Raw genomic sequence first — 22,652 nt, forward strand, 5'->3', positions numbered from 1 at the left:
AACACAATGACAACAGAATCAACCAATATGACAGAATTGTGACAATCCTTAGCGTATTTTATTTCCTTTAGAAAGCACATTTTGCCTTTGCAGACATAAAAAGTTGCTTTTTATATTTTCTTCTATTTGTGAAATTGTTAAATGTATTACTGTTTAAACTTTTCTATCTGATTTTACTACATGTCAGAGATGATTTTTTTAACAAATTAGCTGTCATTTATAGAACATGGAATAAAGCCCTTTCCTTACCCTATGCTTTTACAATAAATCTACTACCTTGAGTATCTAAATATTAAGGGCCCTCAAGAGGGTATATTGGGGTATAAGGACTCAGGAAAGCTAGTCCTAAGTCTTGGCCTTTCATTTTTCTGAGCTTATTTTCTGACATATAGCCTTTCACATTGCAGAAAAACAGAGACGAGGCTTTGGCCCATGGCTCGGACCCAGATGGGGCTTCTGCTCCTCTCTTGTCAGACATAATTTGTCTCCTAGTTTCCTGCTGTCCTATGACTTAGCATCATGTTTGATATTACCCAGTCTTCCTCTCTTATTCACCCATTTGGATGTAATGTGTTGCCCTGACAGTTTAAATCCTCAAATTCTCTGAGTTCCCCTACAGTTTGCCTTCCTTGGCAATAACAATTGGAGCAATATCAACTACACTCTTGGCCCCTGCATTTGGCAAACTTGAGTTTCCTGCTTTCTGTAGATGGCTTTTCTGAAATATGACCCTGGCTTCAGTTGTAGACTTTGTGTTTGTAATTATCTGAAGAGTTTGCCCTCAGTAAGGTAAGCTTTTGGCAAACCATGCAGCAGTCCAGCATCCTTCTGGAGTTGGGTGTATTCCTCCCCAGTTGACACTGTCCTTGTTTCTAAGCCAAACTCAACAGGATATGATCTAATGCCTGCCATCCAGAGGGTGTAAAGAACAACTTTATGCCATTTTTCTTGCTTGTTTTTGTTTCTTTTATTGGTGAGCTTAATTCAGAATTTGTATGCTTTTTGTCTTTAAAACAGAGCTCCTTTGAAAACCTTTAATATGATATGACCACACCAGTTTACCAGTTTATCACAATGTCCACATCTCTCTGCTTCTTTTTTTTTTTTTTAAAGATTTATTTATTTATTTATTTGACAGAGAGAAATCACAAGTAGTCGGATAGGCAGGCAGAGAGAGAGAGAGAGGGAAGCAGGCTCCCTGCTGAGCAGAGAGCCCGATGCGGGACTCGATCCCAGGACCCTGAGATCATGACCTGAGCCGAAGGCAGCGGCTTAACCCACTGAGCCACCCAGGCGCCCCACATCTCTCTGCTTCTTTTCACCACATCCACCCTTTCAACTTTGCAGTCCACACCATTTTAATGAGACTGTTTTCCACAAGACACTAATAATGAGTTCTTAGAAAATATAGTGGATGGTTTCCAGCTCTTACATTACTTGACTTCTCAGTAGTATTTACCAACATTCATCATTCTCTCTGCTATGATTAGAATGTGTATGTTCTTCTCAAATTCATATGTTTAAATCCCAATATCCAATATGATGGTATTAGGAGGTTAGGGACTTTGGGGGTATTAAATCATGAGGGTGGAACCCTCATAAATGGGATTAATGTTCCTATAAAAAGACCCCAAAGACCTCCCTAGCTTCTTCTGCCACATAAAATATAATGAGAAGTCTGCAACCAGAAGAGGATCTTCGCTCATCCATACTGGCACCTTGATCTCATACTCCCAGTCTCCAGAACTATGAGAACAAATGTTTGCTGTTGTTTTGTTTTGTTTTGTTTTTAAATATTTATTTATTTATTTGACAGACAGAGATCACAAGTAGGCAGAGAGGCAGGGAGAGAGAGAGAGGAGGAAGCAGGCTCCCCGCTGAGTGGAAAGCCCGATGTGGGGCTCAATCCCAGGACCCTGGGACCATGACCCAAGCCGAAGGTAGAGGTTTTAACCCACTGAGCCACCCAGGCACCCCATGTTTGTTGCTTTTAAGCCACTCAATTTGTGGAATTTTGCTATAACAGCACAAACAGATGAGGATGCCCACTATTTAATTTTTTTTTTTTTTGAGATGTCATGGTCTCAAATTTTCTAATTTTCTTCCCTTCCCTATGGTATCTTCATAAAGGCACCTTTTCTTCTTTTATTCCTTAATTCTGGGCTCTAAGAGTGCCACTTGAAGTTCTCTTGTGTTCAAATTTTATACACTCTGAGCAATCTCATCCTCTCCCATGCCTTAACTGAACATAGCCTTGCCAAATGTGTATCTTGTCCTAGACATTCTCTATAGGAAATCCAGTAGTATTCTGAATATCAGAACATGAATATTTACAAGGACTTTTGACTGAACTTATCTTCTCTTCACAAAACTTCTTTTCCTATAGCACTTCTTATCTCAGTAATGGCATTATACGCCAGCTGCCCAAACCAGACATCAGGTAATTTTCTTTCCTCTTTGCTGTCCTGCCTACTAATAAATCACCAAGTGTTGCAAATTTTATATCCTCAAATGTCTGAAATATATCTCCCTCCTTTTCCTTGACTTTTGTTTATTGCCAAACCCAAGCCTCCATCACATTTTGCTTGAATCACTCCAACAGTCTGATAACTCCTTAACTAACTCTAACCAAGTTGATCTGTTGAAATAAAAATGGAAACAACTTCTTTTCAATTTAAAATCCTTTGAGTTTTCTGGTAACCTCAGGATACAGTCCTTCATCAGGGAAATAAAGGTTTTTCTTGCAGTTCCAACTTAGTACTCTTTAGTCTCTTCCAAATTCTCACCCTACTTTGCTTTCTTGTATATGTACACTATCAAATATAAACTTTCCAATGAATTATTCTCTACATAGCACTAACTTCTCCCTTTATAACCAGAGATCTTACACACTCACTCTCATGGGCCTTCCTCCCTCTCACCGTGCTGGTTAACTTCTACTGATCCTTCATGTCTCAACTTACATGTGACTTCCCTTGGGAAACCATTCCTTGATTCCTTAGAGGCTTCTCCTATGTGCTAACCAAGTCCTCTGTAATGCTTCCTTTCATAGAACTTCTTAAATAACTGTTCGTTCAAAGCGGTTGTCTTCCAACTAGATTGTCAGCTCCATGAGGGAGGGTACTGTGCCTTATTCCATCACTCTCATAGTTCTGGTTTCTAGCTCAGTTACAGGTATTTTGAACACTTAACAAAGCTACTATTTTTTCTAGGAAACTGATAACCTCCCCAAATAATTCAGCCTTTTATCTGAAAGTCCATAGAAGTCTTAACTTTTTAGTGGGGGGCGGGGGAGAACCAAAGTCTTTACATTGCAGTATCCTACAGACTCCACATGCTCTGAACTTCCCATTGCTTACCTTTTTATTGTTTCAAATCATTTTTCTAGAATTCTTTTTCTTTGTTAATTCTTCCTTGCCTTTCTAAAATATGCCAGGCATTGCTTTTATAGTGGCCTTATCTGTTGTTGCTCTCTCTTACTGGAATACTGTCCCCAAAGATGTCCAAATAACTTTCTCTCTCAACAACTTAAGATCTCTCCTCATATTGCAGCTTCTCACTAAGGTATTTTCTGGCCTACTATTTAGAATCTCAACTTGTCCCCACCAAAATCCCATGCAAATATATGCAGTGTCCCTGATTTCTTTTCCTCCTTAATAATTATAATTTCTAATTTATTACATTTTGCTTCTTTATCTTGTTTATCTTATATATCCTTCTACCTCTTAAAATGTAATCACCATGAGGGTAGTGGATTTTGTCTCTTTGTTCACTGCTATATTCCAAATGTCTAGAATATTCTTGCCCTTCTTGAATAAATGGATTCAATAAAAATAAAAAAGGCTAAGTAAAATAAGTAACAAGTTGGTAAAACTTCAAATGAGTAATTATAGTGTAGTTTTAGCTTGTATATAGATACATTCTTCAATACTTCAAACAATATTAATTTTTTTATTTTTTATTTATTTTTTAAATTAAATTTATTTTCAGCATAACAGTATTCATTATTTTTTCACCAAACCCAGTGCTCCATGCAATCCATGCCCTCTATAATACCCACCACCTGGTACACCAACCTCCCACTTCCCCCACACACACACACTTCAAACCCCTCAGATTGTCTTTCAGAGTCCATAGTCTCTCATGATTCACCTCCCCTTACAATTTCCCCCAACTCAATATTCATTTTTAAATACAATTTGTGCTATTTATTTATTTCATGAAACTGTCACAGGCCATGTGCTAGTTTCTACTATTTATCATTTATCATTTTATTTCCATTAGACTGTTTTTTAAGTCTACTTTCTATTATCCATAGATCACACTGAGATACAAGAAATAATTTTCTTCATTGTGGTTTAACATCATGTTAAAATACACTTTTAGTGAGAATCACTACCTGAGGCTGATTCACGGTATTGCTGTCCTTATTTTTGGAAATCTGTCTTACTGATACACAATTTCCTCTAATTAAAAGACATTTATGGTTTTACATAAAAACAAAAGAAATAATTTATGCAGATAGTGTAAAATGATTTTCCACTTATCTGAAGGTCAAATGAGCTTCTAGTAGCATTAACCATTCATAAATTTGGCTTTTTTTAATATAATTTGACATGATTATAATATATCTGCTAGGGTTGTTAGCAGAATAGAGGCTAATTGGCTTTTTTTTTCCTCATAATGAACATACAGAGTTCGTCTTCTGCCTTTAAATTGCTATATCCACAGAAGATCATGGTGAGGCCAACAGAGCCTGGTGTATTTCATTAGCACAAATTTTGCCCTTTACTCTACAAAAGACAAGTAAACAGAGCAATGAGTCTTCTAGGTCTTGTTGAAACATGATTTAGTTGAATAATAGCTTGTTTGAATTCTTGTTCACAGCAAATGACACAAAGAATTGACAGCAAAGAACATCCTCATGCTGCCTAGCACACACTGTCCTTGAGGAATGATAAGTAATAATGTAGCATTTCAAGGACTATGAATGTTCTAACGCATCTGATTTGGTCTAATATGTCATTTAACATGCATTTGAAGTTTGTGGCTCTGCATTCCTTTGACTGCCACAGCCAGTGCCACTTTCCTGCCACATCTGCTTAGCTGATGTTGCCATCAACATTCCACTGCAGTCAGTGCAACCTCAGAATGGACTTTTCTGGGTGCAACACAGCAGATGTGTTCTACTTGACTGCTACCACACATTCATCAAGAGATGAATGATTAATGACTGTAATCCCAAATGGCTTTAAAAATGCACTTTAAATAAATCTGTCTCTTACCTTTGGCCCTGGCACCTACAAGCTTATAGCTATTTAATTAACATGCATCAATAGTCCTGAATCTCCACAGGTCTATATTTAATGTACTACTTAAGTCTGATATAGTCTACCTTCTTGCTTAGTATTGACACATATAATATTTAAAAATCCTCTCATTAGCCAAAATTGTATAGTTACAGACATGTGCACAAACATTTGTAATACAAGAAGTAACTCTGTAGTATCTCTGTCCACTTGGAAGACTTTATATAGAAATTCATATTTTTCTGCTCTATTTAATTCCTTATCCTGGAGAAAAATTATGAAATTCAAATTGCAGCACTGTTCTCTTTTTTCTCTAAGTGTGATCTATGGGCCAACTGCATTAAAATCACCCAGGGTACATTATAAAATTTTAGAGTTCTTGAATCCACTCATTATTCACTGATCTCTAGGGTTACAGTCCAAGAATCAGTTATTTCGATCTGTGCCAGATTATTTTAAAGTATACACAAGTTTGAGGAACCTTGGTTTAGAAGTCTTTACTGCAGCCTTTACATATTTTTCCACCAGATATATGTTTATAATTATAACTTTTATTTTTGCAATCATTTCAAAGTATAACAAAAGCCCTATCAAACAAATTGCTCTTTATTTCAGTAAGAAACTATGCAAATATCATTTTGAAGATTCAAGACAACATTTTACCAATGAAGGAAGTCTATCTTATGACCCATACAATGTGGCAAACATTATTCTTGATGTTTTTATAGTCTAAAGTATTTTCAATGATTGCAAGGGTTTACTCATGTTGATTACTGTTATACAATTCATACTTTCTCTTGCTCAACTTCATTTGTGTGCATCATTTGAAAATATAGACATGTGTATGAAAGTATATGCATATACCTTTTGTGTACATGTATGTAAACAAGAAAGTACATACATACAAACAGATGTATTGATACCTTTTATATATATATGTGTGCATGTGCATGAAAACATATTCATGTGCATGCATGCTTACATGCATCTGTATAAATGAAAACACACAAAGCACACACACATATATATGCCCTTATATACATATACATGCATGTACATATATATTTTTAAAACCCATACTTTGTAGTAGATACTCTTGAGAGAATTATGAAAACAAATGTTTACTTAGCATTCATATATTTCTTCCTATAATAATTTGTAATTCTTCCCTCAAGTCTAGAAAACTTCATAATGTTGGAAATGTCCATTTATAACTTCCGCATTCTGTTCTGCTAAGACTTTTAATGACTTTATAGATTATCCCACTTTGAACATGATGATAACTAATACTCTTGCAAATGTATGTACACAAGAAAGAAAATAAGGGGCCAAAATAGAATGAAGAAGTAAGTCAGTGAATTGGAGAAATAAACAGAAAAGGCAATCAGAATAATGAACATCAAAATGTACAGGCTTAAAACCAAAAGCAACAGATTTATGGTGGAGAAAATTTCACAAAGAATTCCTTTAAGTGGAAACTTGGAGAGTGTGGAATTTAACAATTGCACATAACCCTGATTTTTCTTGGAATTAGTTTTCTTTACTTTGGATAATGATTTTTGAAATCTATCATTTTTACAAATAAGTACTATAAAACAGATCTTGTCAAATTTCTTTTAAGCATATACTTATTAATTCATTAATAGAACACTTTTATGAATACATTTCATTCCGTTGAGTTTATTTTTCTTCCCTCTGACTTTTCTCAACCATGTGTGCAGGTAAAGAAAAAAACAGCTTCCTATTCCATCAACTCTTCCTTTACTTTGATAAGTACTTGAAAATATTTGAGTATATTCCTATAAAATGTTTGAATTTCTAACAAGTGTATTGAATTTGGAAGACAAAGGTCAAGATTTATCATTCTTCTATAATATCATAATATGTAAACTTTGGTCAAATAACTAAGAGTAATATATATTAATTAAACTTTAGTTACCATATTGAAAAATGCTCTATTATCTTTGACAATTAAAACAAAACCTATGAGGAAGTGGAGATGCAACGTGGAAGGTTTTGGGGATAGGAAATGAATCAATGAAACAAGATGGGATCGGGAGGGAGACAAACCATAAGAGACTCTTAATGTCACAAAACAAACTGAGGGTGGCCGGAGGGAGGGGGTTAGGGAGAGGGTAGCAGGGTTATGGGCATTAGGGAGGGTATGTGCTAGGGGGAGTGCTGTGAAGTGTGTAAACCTGGCGATTCACAGACCTGTACCCCTGGGGTTAATAATACATTACATATTTATAAAAAAAATTAAAAATTATTTAAAAAAATACAAACACCTTTGCCTACTTACATACAATTTTCTTTTTTTTTTTTTTAAAGATTTCATTTATTCATTTGAGAGAGAGAGCATGAGCAGGGGAGAGAGACAGAGACAGAGACAGAGGGGAAAGCAGATTCCCTCCTGAGCAGAGAGCCCATTGCGGGTCTGGGTCTGGACCCCAGAACCCTGGGATCATGACCTGAGCAGAAGGAAGACACTTAACCATCTGAGTCACCCAGACACCCCTACATGCAATTTCCTTACAGTACTATTATTTATTTTATTAAAAGAAAGTCCATGGATGTGAAATCCTACAGGAAATTTTAAAATAAATAACAAAAATGGAAAGAAAACTGTTAGTATCAAGGATATTTTCAAGTCTATCTCACTGTTATAATCTGGACATTTCAAAAATCCAACTCAACAAAATTAAGATAGTCTAAAAGAAACCCTAGTCTTGCTAACCTAGTGACTATTTTAAAATGAGGAGAGTTACAATTTACTATAAATTAAATTTTCATTTCTCTTTATTTGTCTTGGTACCCTATATTTTGATATTTAGATATTTAAAGACCCTTCATACATGTAATTTCAGAATTAAAGTTCACAAATTTTTTCCCAACTTAGTAGATTTTTTTAAATTTTATTTATTTGCTTACTTTTTTTGCCTGCTTCAGGTAACAATTTGACCAACAAACAGTAACAGTAACAGAATGCTATTTGGTTAATTTATTTTGAAGAATTAAGTAATATCAGGCTATAGATTTTCTTCTTTTAATTATATATTCCTGTTATTTTTCTCATATATTTACCCTAATAGAAGTATTTAGTGTTTTGAGGCAGTACATATACTAACTACTAGGAAGTCATATATTAAGACATTTACATCTAGTAATAAATTTAATCCTCCCAATGGAGAGAATTACATCCAGGGGGAAACTGAGGCTTTGTTAAGTAACTTTTGTCAGGTTTTATGTCAATTAATTGAATAGCCAGATTACAAACTGAAACAGTCTGAGTTGAGGGTATTCTGCCGTTATCTTTCTTTAAGCTGTCATTTAACATTTCTAACTTGATATTCTGAAACAATTTTAGATTTACTGAAGTTTAGCAAAGATAGTATGGAGAGTTCTCTTGTATCTTCTACCTAACTTTCCCTAATGTTAACAGCTTACATGTTAACAGCTTACATAACTACTACACAACTACTAAGGCCAAGAAATTAACTTTAGTGTAATATTGTTAATTAAACCATGAACTTTTTTTTTCACATCACCAGTTTTACCACTAATAAATTTTTTCTATTCTGAAAGCTGATTCAGGATTCCACAATGCATTTAGTTTCCCTATCTTAATCTTCTCCAAACAGTGAGTTTTCAGTCTGTTCTTCTTCTTAATGACCTTAACATTTTTATAGAATAATGGCCAAGTATGTTGCAGGATGCCTTTCAATTTGTATATGTCTGATGTTTTCTCATGATTAGATTGAGGTTATGGATTTGAGGAAAAGTACACAGAGCTGATGTCCCTTCTCAGGCATCAAATCAGTAGTACATGTCTATATTTGACTTACTACTGACTATGTTAATATTTACCACTTGGTTAACGTGATATTTATCAAATTTCTTTACTGTAACCTTAGTATTTTTTCCCTTTGTATTTAATAAGTATTTGAGGTGGGGCACCTCGCTGGCTCAGTCTATTAAGCAGCCAACTCCTGATTTTGGCTCAGGTCATGAGTTCAGATTCCTGGGATCAAGCCCCATGTCTGGCTCCCTGCTCAGCAGGGAGTCTGCTTCGGGATACTCTCTCTCCCTCTCCCCCTCGCTCTGTTCTCTCTCTCTCTCTCTCAAATGTGTATCTATGTCTATATAGATAACTATATCTATAGATATAGATATATATTTGAGGTGATATACTTTGAAGGTATAAAATACCCCATTTCACCATAAACTTTTGCCCTCTTGCTATGCTTTGGTAGATCTTGCCTGCAGCAATTACTGTAGCTCTAATGATGTTATATTTCCCTCATTACTTTTATATTTATTAATCAGAATTCTTCTATAAGTAAGAGTTGTCTCTTATTCCTATTATTTTTAAATATATTAAAAATGTATAAATATAAATATAAAATATATATTTAAATACATTATAAAAATTATAATTAAAAATTATAAAAAGTCCCACACATGTTTATCGATCTCATTCTTTTGCATAGATCCATATTTCCATCTAAAACAGCTTTTCTTCCACTTGAAGAAAATTCTTTAACATGTCTTACAGTCTAGTTCTACAAACAAATTCTTCCAGCTTTGCTGGCCTGAAGAAGTTTTTATGTGGCCTTCATTTATGAAAGATACTTTCACTGGGCAAAGAATTTTAAGTTGACAGTTTGTTTCTTTCAGCTCTTTAATGACGTTTTTTCCATTGTCTTCTGGCTTGCATAATTTCTGAAGAAAAGGTTACAGTAATATTTACCTTTATTCCTTCATACCAGGGGTAAGTACTTTAGGTTTTGAGGGCTACAGTCATTGTTAAATATTCTTCTTTAATAAAAATCCATAGCAAAAGTTAAATTCTTAACTTTGAAGTCATACAAATACAGGGTATAGGCTGAATTTGGCACAGGGACCACAATTTATTTACCTCTGTTTTACATGTTTGATTTTTTTTTCTCTTATTTCTTCTTAGGTTTTCTCTTTATTATTACTTATTTTAATAATTTAATTATGAATTGCATTGATGTAGTTTCCTTCATTTTTGTCTTGGTATTTGTTATCAAGGGTTTATGGGTTTATATTGATCAAACCTGGAAAAATTTTGGCAATAATTACTTTAATTTGTTTCTTCTTACACAACTCTCTTTAACGAACTCCAATTTATCATGTATTAACTGTTTAATTATATCCTGTAAGTCTCTTTTTCTCTGTTTTTTTTTTGTATTTTTTTTTAATTTTTTTTATTTTTTATAAACATATATTTTTATCCCCAGGGGTACAGGTCTTTGAATCGCCAGGTTTACACACTTCACAGCACTCACCAAAGCACAAACCCTCCCCAATGTCCATAACCCTACCCCCCTTCTCCCAACCTCCCTCCCCACAGCAACCCTCAGTTTCTTTTGTGAGATTAAGAGTCACTTATTTTTTTTTTTCAGTTTTTAATACCTCTTTACTTCATTTTGGATAGTTCTTGGTTCTATACTTTTGGGTTTAATATTACTTCTTTTCTGATGGAGTCTAATCTGATAAAAATCTTAGGTAGTGGTGTTTTACTTGATATTTATATTTTTCTTTGTCAAAAAATAGCTATTATATATATTTTTAATTTATTCTCTCATTATGTTCACATTTTTCTTTAAATATCTGAGCATATTTATAATTGATTTTTATAGTCTTTATTGAAAAATTCTCCCAGTCCTGTCATTTTTTAGAATGTTTACATGGATAGACATTGCTGCTGGCTATAAGCCTCATTTTTTTAATTCTTCATATCTATGTACTTTTTTTATTAGATGCTTCCGAATTTGATGTTGTTAAGTGCTGACATTCATTGTCTTCCTTTAAAGAGTGATGACACCATTATGGTAGAGTTATTTGTTGGTTAGTTTGATCTTTTTAAAAAATTTTAAAGCACTATTATTATTTTCTAATTTATTTTTATTATTTTTTAAAATTATTTATTTATTTTGGAGCACCAATTACTCTGGAGTAGTATTTCTGCTAGAGCTCACTTAGTCCTCCTCCTAAATCATGATATGTCTGGAGTCTCTACAGTGTCTCACATATTAATGAGACTCCACAATGAATTAAGACTTGAATAATTCCTACTTTTGTGTGATTTTTGGAAACCCTTTTGCTTACAACTCCCTGATAATTGTTCTTTTCTTACAAGATTTTTTTTTTACTTGCCCTTTGAGGTTTTACTTGTAATATGTGCAGAATGGAATTCTAAAAACTAAGACCTCTGTGTAAATTACTGGAACTATTTCTCTGTGTATCTCTCTCATCTCATGTTTTCTACCTTGTAAATTCTAGTCATCTCAGCATCTTAAAAGTCCAGCCCTCATGTTGTCAACAAAGCAAAACCACTGGTCTCTGTTTGGGTTCCCCTTGCTATTTTGCATTCCAGAAATTTTCTTCAAGCATAAGGCTACTGTGATTTGTTTTCCTAAATCCAGGGATAACAGTCCTGTACTTCCTGCTGTCTAACATCTAAAACTATTTGTTTCATATAATTTCTCCAGTTTTCAAGTTGTTTATGGAAGAAGAATAAGACCTATCACAGAGCTTATTATACTCTTGTGTCTTAGTCATTAGGAAGTTTTGAGTAGAACAGTGATGCAACTAGTAAAACCTGACCTTTGCTCCTCGAAAGTGTTCTTTCTCCATCCAACTCCATGAAATCCAGGACGGCCTGTTCTTTTCATGCCCTGGTACTCTCCTGTGACCTTTCTTTCCCTATTCTTCTGATTACAACCAGCATCTGATATTTTATTTCTTTTTTTTTTTTTAAGATTTTATTTATTTGATAGACAGAGATCACAAGTAGGCAGAAAGGCAGGCAGAGAGAGAGAGAGGGGGAAGCAGGCTCCCTGCTGAGCAGAGACCCCAACGTGGGGCTCGATCCCAGGACCCTGGGATCATGACCTGAGCCGAAGGCAGAGGCTTTAACCCACTGAGCCACCCAGGCGTCCCTGATATTTTATTTCTTTATGTTAAAGAGAGCTATCAGCCACTCTCCTCTACATTTTTCCACACTATGCATGGCAAATACATAGAAATACATATGAATTACTGAGTTTCTGTAATGTTCCAGAAACTGATAAATAATCCTGACATTTATGTATGTGTACTAAGATGGAGATGGGAAGAATTCAGCTGAAAAGATTTAACATCATCATATCATCATATAATAAATCTGTGTCTGGCACTCAGAGATCAATATTTATCTATAGAATAAATGAATGAGTGAATGAATGCCTACAGTCATTTCCAGGTGTTGAACTACTACCTCTTAGATACCAACTATAATTTTCTCTGATTTAAAATTGATCTAATGTTTTCCTTCTCAAGTCTAGTTGCATTTCCTTTCTCAAGCCTAGTTGCAGAGTGAACTGGAGCTATGCAATCTTGGTATGCAACCTAGAAGTTATTTGCCCATTAAAGTTTCCCATTTTAGTGTAGTTAACCCAGATGGACTATAAAACCAGATTACTCGGGGTGCCTGGGTGGCTCAGTGGGTTAAGCCACTGCCTTTGGCTCAGATCATGATCTCAGGGTCCTGGGATCGAGTCCCGCATCAGACTCTCTGCTCAGCTGGGAGCCTGCTTCCTCCTCTCTCTGCCTACTTGTGATCTCTCTCTCTGTCAAATAAATAAATAAAATCTTAAAAAACAAACAAACAAAAAAACAGATTATTCATAAAGGGAGGGAAACAGAGGAAGGAGATGAAGAAGAATGTGAAGAGAGAAGGTTCTCTGATGGACAAAAGTTACTACAAGTTTAGATAAAATATGTAATGAATTTTGTTGCCTTACACTCCCTTCTTTAAAACTCTTTCATTTTCTGAGTTCCAGTGAATATATTTTTTTCCACTTTGAATGCCTCAGAAAGCAGTAATCCCTATAGTCTGAAAGCCAAGATTTTAAGTACTGACATCTGTCTTTGTAAGTTAAGGTGCTCACAAAGTTGCACAGTTAAACACATGAATGAATAGAGGTACTAACACTTTCCACTCATAAAGATTAAAGGCAACTTGATATTCTTTATACTCCTTTATTTAGGCTGGAAGTCTCAGTAATTTTCCAGTTCCAAATTTTAGATCCTTAAAATGGTAAACATGCTCAGTAAAACATGGCATTTCTGTTTTTAGTGTTTCTTAATTATTTAACACATACCAATTTCTTATCATTTTTCTTCTGCTAAAAAATATTTTGGGGCACCTGGATAGCTCAGTCCAGTAAGTGTCTGACTCCTATTTTTGATTCAGGTCCTGATCTCAGAGTACTGAGATCAAGTACTGCATTGGGCTCTGTGCTCAGCAGGGAATTTGCTACAGATTCTCTCTCTCCTTCTCCCTCTGCCACTCCCCCATCTTGAGCACTCTCTCTCTCTCTCTTTCAAAATGAATAAATAAATAAATAAATAATATCTGTTCAAAAAATATATATATAATTTTTCCTTTGTTTTTTTTTTCAAAATTCACAGGATAAATTGCATATGAACTTATTCTCTGTTGAGTTGCCAATGTATAGACAATATTCATTTATTACTATTTGCTAGTCAATTAAGACAGTTATGACACAGATTATTTAAAAACATTATTACTGAGAGAATCCTGACTCTAAATCTATGCTACTATAATATATAATCACTTAGCAGGATCTTTAATTATTCAGCTATAATCGACTTTCAAATATGAGAAAGAGATAGATTGCTAGATTAGAGAGATAGCTATAGATATAGGGGCACCTGGGTGGCTCAGTAAGTTAAGTGTCTGCTTTTGGCTCAGATCATGATCCCAGGGTCCTGGGATGGAGCCTCATGTCCATGTCAGGCTCTCTTCTCAGCAGGGAGTCTGGTTCTCCTTCTCCCTCTGCCCCATACCTCCCACTCATGGTGTCTCTTGCTCTCGTTCTCTCAAATAATGAAATGAAATCTTTAATTAAAAAAATAAAATAGATAAATAGATATATATCAGCATATAAAGAATATATAAATATTAAATATAAATATAAAAATTATTTATTTATATTAATTATATATAATTAATTATATAATATATAATACATATTATAATTCTTAATTAATTATATTGAATATAAAAATATAAATATAAAAATATAAATCAGCATATAAAAAATAACATAGTTATATATCAGCAACAAATATCTTACTGTCAAACTAAAATGAAATTTTCCATTTAAAAGCCTTTTAAGTTTTCACCACTTAATTTTTAGTAGTGTGAATCCCATAGGCCACATACTTACATGTCAAAGAAATAAACATATATATGACTATATATACATGTGCATATATGAATATGGATAATTTAATTTATGGCTTAATTTATAATTCTACCTGAGTGCAGAAGCCTAAAACTTTATCAAATAGTCCCTTTGAAACTTGCTCAGTAAATTTTTGTTTTTGTTTTTTCTGTCCCTACTTCAACCCCCAACTTGGTGTAAAACCTAAATTTATGAAATTTGTTGTGAAATAAGGATGAGTAAGAACCTCATCCTTATAGTGCATCTATCCATAGCTGGCATCTGCTGAAAAGGATCATTAAAAAATAGTTCACATTTACTTAGCTCTATACTAGGTAATTTATATCTATATATCTTTATCTATATCTGTATCTATCTATAGTTATATCTTTGTTTATCCATCTTCATAACAGCCCTATGGAGTGAGTACTATTATTACTATCCAAGTACTATTATTACTATCCATGTTTTACAAACAGGAACACTAGTGCCCAGAGCAGTTAAAAATTGTGTCAAGTTTATGCAGCAATTAAAAGACAAAGTTGGATATGAACACAACTGTAGTACTCTACAACTTGAGGTTCAAATTCCTGTGTTCTACTAGCCTCTCACTTCCTCTACTCCATGGGCATAATCAATCTTCTACCTCAGCACATGATGAGGCATCCACGTTATATATGTAAATTTCTGTGGCACATTCCACAAGAACGCCCTCATCTCTGCCTACCCCAGAACTGTTGTCTTTCCAGGATACAGCTGTGTCACTCAGGGCAATACAAGGGAAATAAAATTATGTGACTGCACACTTCTAGGACTTACTGTTCACAGGGGCTCTGGGCCTTATGTTCACCAGCCAAATAGGTTCATTTAAACATCATCTCTGTTTTCTCAAAACCACAGTCGGAGGAATTTCTTAAGTGTTAGCAGTATCCCAAACAGGAAGCTGTGTGTTCTCTCATTCCGCCAGGGGTGCAGCAGCTAGAATAATTTTTACTTCAAGAGGGCACTGGTCTATGGCTATCTTTCTTTTCTTACTATCTCACTTATGCTCCTCCCAAATTCTTTATAGATATTTACCAGGTGATAAAAACTTGTTCTAACAGAGGATTTATTTTTCTATGTCAGTAATTTAGGTCAGGACCTTAGCTTTTAATACTTAAAAGACCTCTTATCATGCCACTCCAAAGCCTTTTTTGTCAAGACTGTTGTGTCTTCCTTAAATTCATAAGTGTATTTTGAAATTTAGGACACAAGAACTGACTTAGTTCTCAATTTTTTTTTTCTTGTTATATCTTTCCTTTCTTGAAGCAGTAAACTTAAACTACTCTTACTCTCCTTGAAATGGGGAGAAGGGTCATGTGGGAGAAAAATCAAATTAAAAACACACTGGTGAATACTTCACAGTACCTTTTCTAATAGACTTCAAAGCTCTAATTTTAAAGAATTTGAGAATTATCTCCATACTTATCTCCAGATATCTTATATAAAAGCCACTTAAGTGGTCTCTTCCTTTTAAAAGAGCTTGGAAGTCCTGGTACAAATTCTAAGAAACCTGGAGAATCATAACCTCTCTTCTGACTTTTAAAAGGTAGGAAGAAAAGCAAAAATACTTGAGAGGAGCCAGAAGCCTGTGGTTTTGGTCTCAACTCTGCCAATGACTAGCTGTGCTGCCAAGGACCAGTCATTCAAATCTTACTCCATTCGTGAATTACCCAACTAACATTTCTGGATCATTTATGGGATAGATACTTAATATAAAATACTTGCTTAGTTTTCACAATTTTAGCACAATCAGAAAGTTTAGTGACTTGTCTAAGATCTTAGAGGAGTTAACTGGCAAAATCGTAATTGAAGAAAGCTGTGTATTATCCCAACAGAATATTTCATGATATCTAAAATCCCACCTAGGCCAAAATACTCTATAATTCTAAGTGGGATTTGGCAGATTTTGCTGGGGAGACTATCCTATGTATGTGTGTTTATATATGTGTGTATATATACTGTGATTTATTGAAGAATACGATCTCTGGATTAAAAAAAAAAACTGGATGCTTGCCAGCAAATACACTCTTCCAGAGGTCTTCTTTGCATTTTTATTTTGATATAGTTCCTGTACATGATCATGGTTTTTTGTTTTTTGTTTGTTTGTTTTTGTTTTAATTCTGATAACACACAAAGCTTACTAACCTCTCCACAATTTGTTAATCACGTTCCTTTTCCTAGTGGTGGCTGTCATGAAATGAAAAGGGTAGAATTTATCTCCAGCTATCTCCTCTAGGGCTAACATTCACATTAAGCAATGTGTAATGTCTTCTCACCATGAATGCTGTCAGGCTGACATCAACAGTGAATTGTGTGAATACGTAACACAAACTAACATGATTTTTACATTACAGAAATCCCATTTTTAAAAAGGACAGTATACGGTGCCTGGATGGGTCAGTTGGCTAAGCAACTGCCTTCAGCTCAGGTCATGATCCCAGAGAACTGGGATCGAGTCCGGCATCAGGTTCCCAGCTCCACAGGGAGTGTGCTTGTCCCTCTGACCTTCTCCTGTCTCATGTTCTCTCTCACTCTCTATCTCACATAAGTAAATAAAATCTTTTAAAAAATAAAAATAAATATAAAGGACAGTATACAATGATAAACAATGTGTGGACCAGCATTGGAAATCTATTAACATAAAGGTTTTTCTAGTTCCCTTGGAGAATATATTGATTAGTGAACTATATTACATTGCCTTTATACTGAAATACAGGGTTGATTTGCAAATGTTAATGAATTCTTCCAGAACTTCTGAATGATGACTTCTTGGCTAATAGATATTTGTAGCACATAATTAAATTTCCTTAAAAGCAGAGCTTAGAATTTTGGTAGTTTGCATCTGGAAACTGAGATTCTTTTTTATTTAAGTGATGGAGTGAAAGGTTTAGTTGTGAGTTCTGTCAAAAAAAACTTTTTTTAAATTCATTAATCCTCTACCTTGTGATTTATTTTTTTCAGGCTCATTTCCTTTTTTTTTTTCTTTTTTTTTAAGTAATATTTTCTCATTTCTCTATTTTCAATGGTACAGTCTAAAAAATAATATTAAAAGGTATCATGGGTCTAGAGCAATACTGGAGAACCCTAACAAAAGCCCATTCCTCTAACTACACATAATCTTTGAAGAAACACTAGGCATGATAACACTTTAAAGTTTACAAGAAATTTGTGTCCACATTGAAAAGAGATTATGACAGCACACTAGCCCTTAATTTCACAAAAGCCTGATTTCCAGTCTCCTTTTAGGTTCCTTTCTTTGGTGCAATGGTTCTCAAACTTGGCTGTATATTGGAATCACCTAGAGAGTTTTAAAAATATAAGTCCTATAACTAGAGATTCTCATATGACAGAGAATTGCCTGGGCACCTGGATCAATAAAAGCTCCCTCAGTTGATTCTAATGTGGAGCCAAGGCTGAGAATCACAGACTCTGTAAATTCTCAAGACATGCTCACTCATGTATTTGGGAGACTGACCCTACCAACCTTCCCAGGTGGCTGCTTCACTATCCATTTGCTTTAGGTAATAAACCAGATGTTATTTCCAAGGCAGTGGTGCTCTGTTCTGAGACTTCCACCTGGTTTTTTGTTTGAGATATGGTTTATGCATCATTGGTACTTATGTCTACAGCATTGTTTTGCCCTGAACATCCCAATAGGCTCATAACCTGTCAGCTGCCGATTACACTTTACATGTGCTCCTGGTTTCTTTGCAATGTCTATCCAGGCCATAAGGTTGGTACTAGATCTCTTGGCAAGTCAATAGAAAAAATTTGCTAACTATTTTTTGTTCTCCTTATTTATCATATCAAGCACAAGCTTGGAGGACCTATCTCCTAGCATTCATTCAAAGGGGGAATAAAGGATATCTCCTCTCATTTAAGGCTTACACAGAGTCAGAAAGAAGGGTTTACTAGAGTAAGCACTGGAGACAGAAATAGGAAACAAAGATAGTGGGAGGAAAATGAATCTGCTAATTTTCTCTGGGTCTTTGAAACTCCTTACTGGGAGCTTTGTTAAATAATGAGAATAATCCCAAGAATAATACATATTGAAGGGCAAAAAGTACTTCAATCAACCTCTGGATTCTGGGGGGAAAAAATGACCTCTTTACTAACCTGGCATATAGCAACTTGGAGAACTTAGCCAATTTGAAAAGAAGGAAAAATTTTAAAATGTGCAGCAAATAAACTTAGCTAAGCCACATTAATTTCCTGGTTGACATGAACTCTGAAGACTGAAATACTGCCTTTAGAACCTTGAAAGGGCAGTGTGATGACCTCACAGTAAAGGCTGGAGATGGGTAGCTGAGCCCGAGTCCACAGCTGGCAAGAACTAAGTGGAAACTACATCAACAGGAGAGAAATGCCCAGGACTTCCTAGTACCATTGCCTGAGCAAAATGAATACACTATGAGTTCATCCACCATGAACTTCTGCAAAAAAGAGGCTAACACTACTTACAGGAATGAAAAAATGCACAACAGACAGCTCTGTATGAATATCACTTTCCCTAACTCTACTAAGAGAGCAAGTGCCTGTACTCCTTCAGGGATACTTTCTGATATCATCTAAGATCAAAGCATGGGAAGAGCTGAATAATTTTATACAAGATAAACTAAAAGGACTGTTGAAATTGTGTGATTTTGTAAATTTTCAGAGGATTAGGTTTTGTTTTTTGTTTTTTTTTTCAAATAGCTGTTTATGCACTCAGAGAGATCAGAGAGGTTTTTTGGTGTGTGTTTTTCTCTTTAAACACACACACACACAAATATGCTTTCTCTACATACAGTCATAATGTATCAAGATGGAGACATACTGAGGAACCTGGGTGGCCTAGTTCATTGAGTGTTGGACTCTTGGTTTCAGCTCAGTTTACCTCAGGTGGTGAGATATAGCCCTGAGTGAACTCCATGCTCAGTGTGGAGTCTGCTTAAGACTCTCTCCTTCTCTCTCTGCCCCTTCCTCCTTCTCCCTCCCTCTCTCAAATTAAAAAAAAAAAAAATGTTGTTTTTTTTTTTTAAATATGGAGACATATGGAGAAGATAGAACCAGTAAACTGTAGGGGCATGGCAACAGTATCTGCCTTTACTGCCTGGATGTTACTCCTTATTTTCTCTCTCCCATAACTTCACCCTATCTTTTCCTATTTGCTCTTTCACAATAGCTTTTTTTTTTTTAAGATTTTATTTATTTATTTGACACTCAGAGATCACAAGTAGACAGAGAGGCAGGCAGAGAGAGAGGAGGAAGCAGACTCCCTGCTGAGCAGAGAGCACGATGCGGGGCTTGATCCCAGGACCCTGGGATCATGACCTGAGCCGAAGTCAGAGGCTTTAACCCACTGAGCCACTCAGGTGCCCCCACAATAGCTTTTAAACATGTAAAAACATCTCCCACCATAAGGCATTAAGCAAAATACATAAGAAAATAAAATATACAGCCTTCCTCAACTCTACATATTTTCAGCTATTACTCTATTTCTAGCTGTATTAGTCCATACCTACTGTTTATAGTAGATTTTCCACCACCACCTTAAAAGTATTTTTGCTGAGACTGTGGAGGTGGGACACATAGAGTGCCCTGGAATGGTGCTGGTGACTCGTGCCTGCTGTGACCGAGCCACGGGCAAGGACCTGTCCCAGGCTCTGGGGAAGTAAGGTACAGGAGGGGCTGAACCCACTGCCAATGCTGGAGCCATGGAAATCGGCGTGGAGATCAGTCGAAGATCTGGAGTGCCAGTAAAGGGAAATTACAAGACCTTACATTGATGAAGAACTTCCTGATAACATTATAGTAATAGTGGCCAACAAGAAAGTCAGGACCAAATGACAGAGGACCTGTCCTTGTTCCTAGGGAACAGCACGATTCATCGTTATCTCTTCATGGTGTATTAGATAAACTTGGCTATGTTACAACTGACCCATCCAGTTTAAAGTCTTCTGAAACCAACATCTTTGATAATAATGTGTCTTCAAAAAAGAGCAGTTTCTGTCAGGAGGATGAGAGAAGGCATGAAGCTGCAGTGCTGCCCCTTGTCATTGCTAGCACTAGCCCTGAAAAAAGAGATTCCAGGTCTCTCCTAGTTTACAGGTGCAGAAAACTACTAAGTCAGACAGACTTATGATGATGGAGCTGCAACCTGATTAATGTCAGCTATGAAGCCTCTGAGGCAGACAGTACCCTCTGAAGATGTGATTGATACTAAGTCAGAACCAGATGACCCCATTGATGAAGACGTCAGTTTTGTGCAGGAGAATCCCTTATCTCAGAAAAAACCCTACAGTGACAATTTCATATAATTATTCTCACACTTCTATTGAAAATTGTCAACCACCTGCAAGTGAAAATGCAGACAGTGGTTCTCATTTAAATAAGCTGCAATTTCAGCAGCAGCAAAATGGTATTTGTGCCACCAAGCAACCTATATACCTATATACAGAACAGCCAGGTGTATGAAATAGGACATTTTTGTGAACCATAAGTGCTTAACAGCTTAGAAGAGACTTATAGAACCTTCTTCAGAAACAACTCAGAGAAAAATAAGTATTGAGGAAGAAAATTTTCAGAAGAGGAAGTTGCTTATGGTAAGTTCAACTGTTAAAGTAAAAAAAATTCCATCATGTTGGTGAAGAAGAGAAGGAAGATGATGATTTTGGGTATCATAGAGGAAGCATCCCTAGCAGTGTGTCAAGTGCCAGCAAAGCCTGAAAGGAGACCTTTGCTTCCACCTTCTAAACAAGCTAACAAGAATCTAATTTTGAAAGCTGTATCTGAAGCTCAAGAATCTATAACAAAAACAACTAACTCTTCTAGTCTCACAGAAACAGAGACTTCCAGTTGCTCCCAGAACTTGAACTTCTCAAGAAGAATTGCTGACAGAAATGGTCCAGGGGCAAAGGAAGACTCCCAGAATAAATCTCCCCATTAAAGAAGAGGAAACAAAGGGATATAATAAAGAAAAAAGCCCAGGAACTCAACAGAGGCAGTGGTTATCCTGACTGCTAATTGAGCCAGTAATGGCAGAAACTTTGCAGATCAGTCAAGATTACTATGACATGAAATCCATAGTCCATGCAGACACAAGACCATTTATTCTGAAGAAGCCAAAGCTGTCTGAGGAAACAGTAGTGGCTCCAAACCAAGAATGGGGGATGAAGACTGGAGCTACCCTTCAGGTACTTTCAGGACACCTTAGGCAGATGGAATCTTGTACCACCAGATAAACATGCAAGTCCCAAATTTATAGTGACACTGGATAGTGTCCCCAGGCTCCGAGAATACATGTCAGATCAAGAGGAGGACATGTGTTTTGAAGTAGTGAAACCTGTAAACCAAAATGCAACCTCAAACAAGGGACTCAGAGTTCTCCTCCATCCACAGCACTTGCACTTGATGAGCAGGCAGCTTGATGAGCCAAATGGTAGCTTTTCAGATGGGAGATGAGTGAGCTGAGTGTGTTCCAGAAACCAGAAAGATTTTTTGAAATGTTGCAAATACTTACCTGCCTTAAAAATGGGGATGAGTGTGCTTACCATCACCCTGTTTCACTTGCAAAGCCTTCCCCATTGTAAATTTACTGAAAAAAAATGTTTGTTCTTTCATCCAAATTGAAAATGATACAAAATGTACTAAACCAGATTGTCCCTTCACTCATATGAGTCTAAGAATTCCAGTAGTGTCTCCAGAGCCAGCAATTGCAAAACCAGTGCCACCTTCTAGCTTCTAATAGTCAACTGTGTCATTATTTCCCTGCTTGTAGGAAAATGGAAAGTCCCTTCTATCATCCAAAACACTGTAGATGTAACACTCAGTGTACAAGACCTGACTACTCATTTTATCATCCTTCAATGACTATGCCAACACAACACTCCTTGAAATGGATTCGACCTCATACCAGTGAATGACACTCAGTCCTACTTGGCAGAAGATTGTGGAGTATCCACCCACTAGCAAAAGTTATTCTGCAGACCTTGTCAAATCTTTGAAACTTGGAAACATTGCTTTCATAATACTGAGTTTACTGCCTACCTGAAGTATCTAA

At 35.7% G+C, this 22,652-nt stretch overlaps 1 pseudogene across 1 annotated transcript; it reads left to right on the forward strand.

Annotated features, from left to right (window-relative positions):
• The first annotated feature begins 20,307 nt into the window (after window positions 1–20,307).
• LOC309845072 (zinc finger CCCH domain-containing protein 14 pseudogene) lies at window positions 20,308–22,515 on the forward strand (annotated as a pseudogene). The gene has a single exon. The product of its transcript is annotated as a zinc finger CCCH domain-containing protein 14 pseudogene (transcript).
• The last annotated feature ends 137 nt before the right edge of the window (window positions 22,516–22,652 follow it).

This window comes from Mustela nivalis (genome assembly GCF_964662115.1).
Source record: "Mustela nivalis genome assembly, chromosome: 12".
NCBI classification, from domain to species: Eukaryota; Metazoa; Chordata; class Mammalia; order Carnivora; family Mustelidae; genus Mustela; species Mustela nivalis.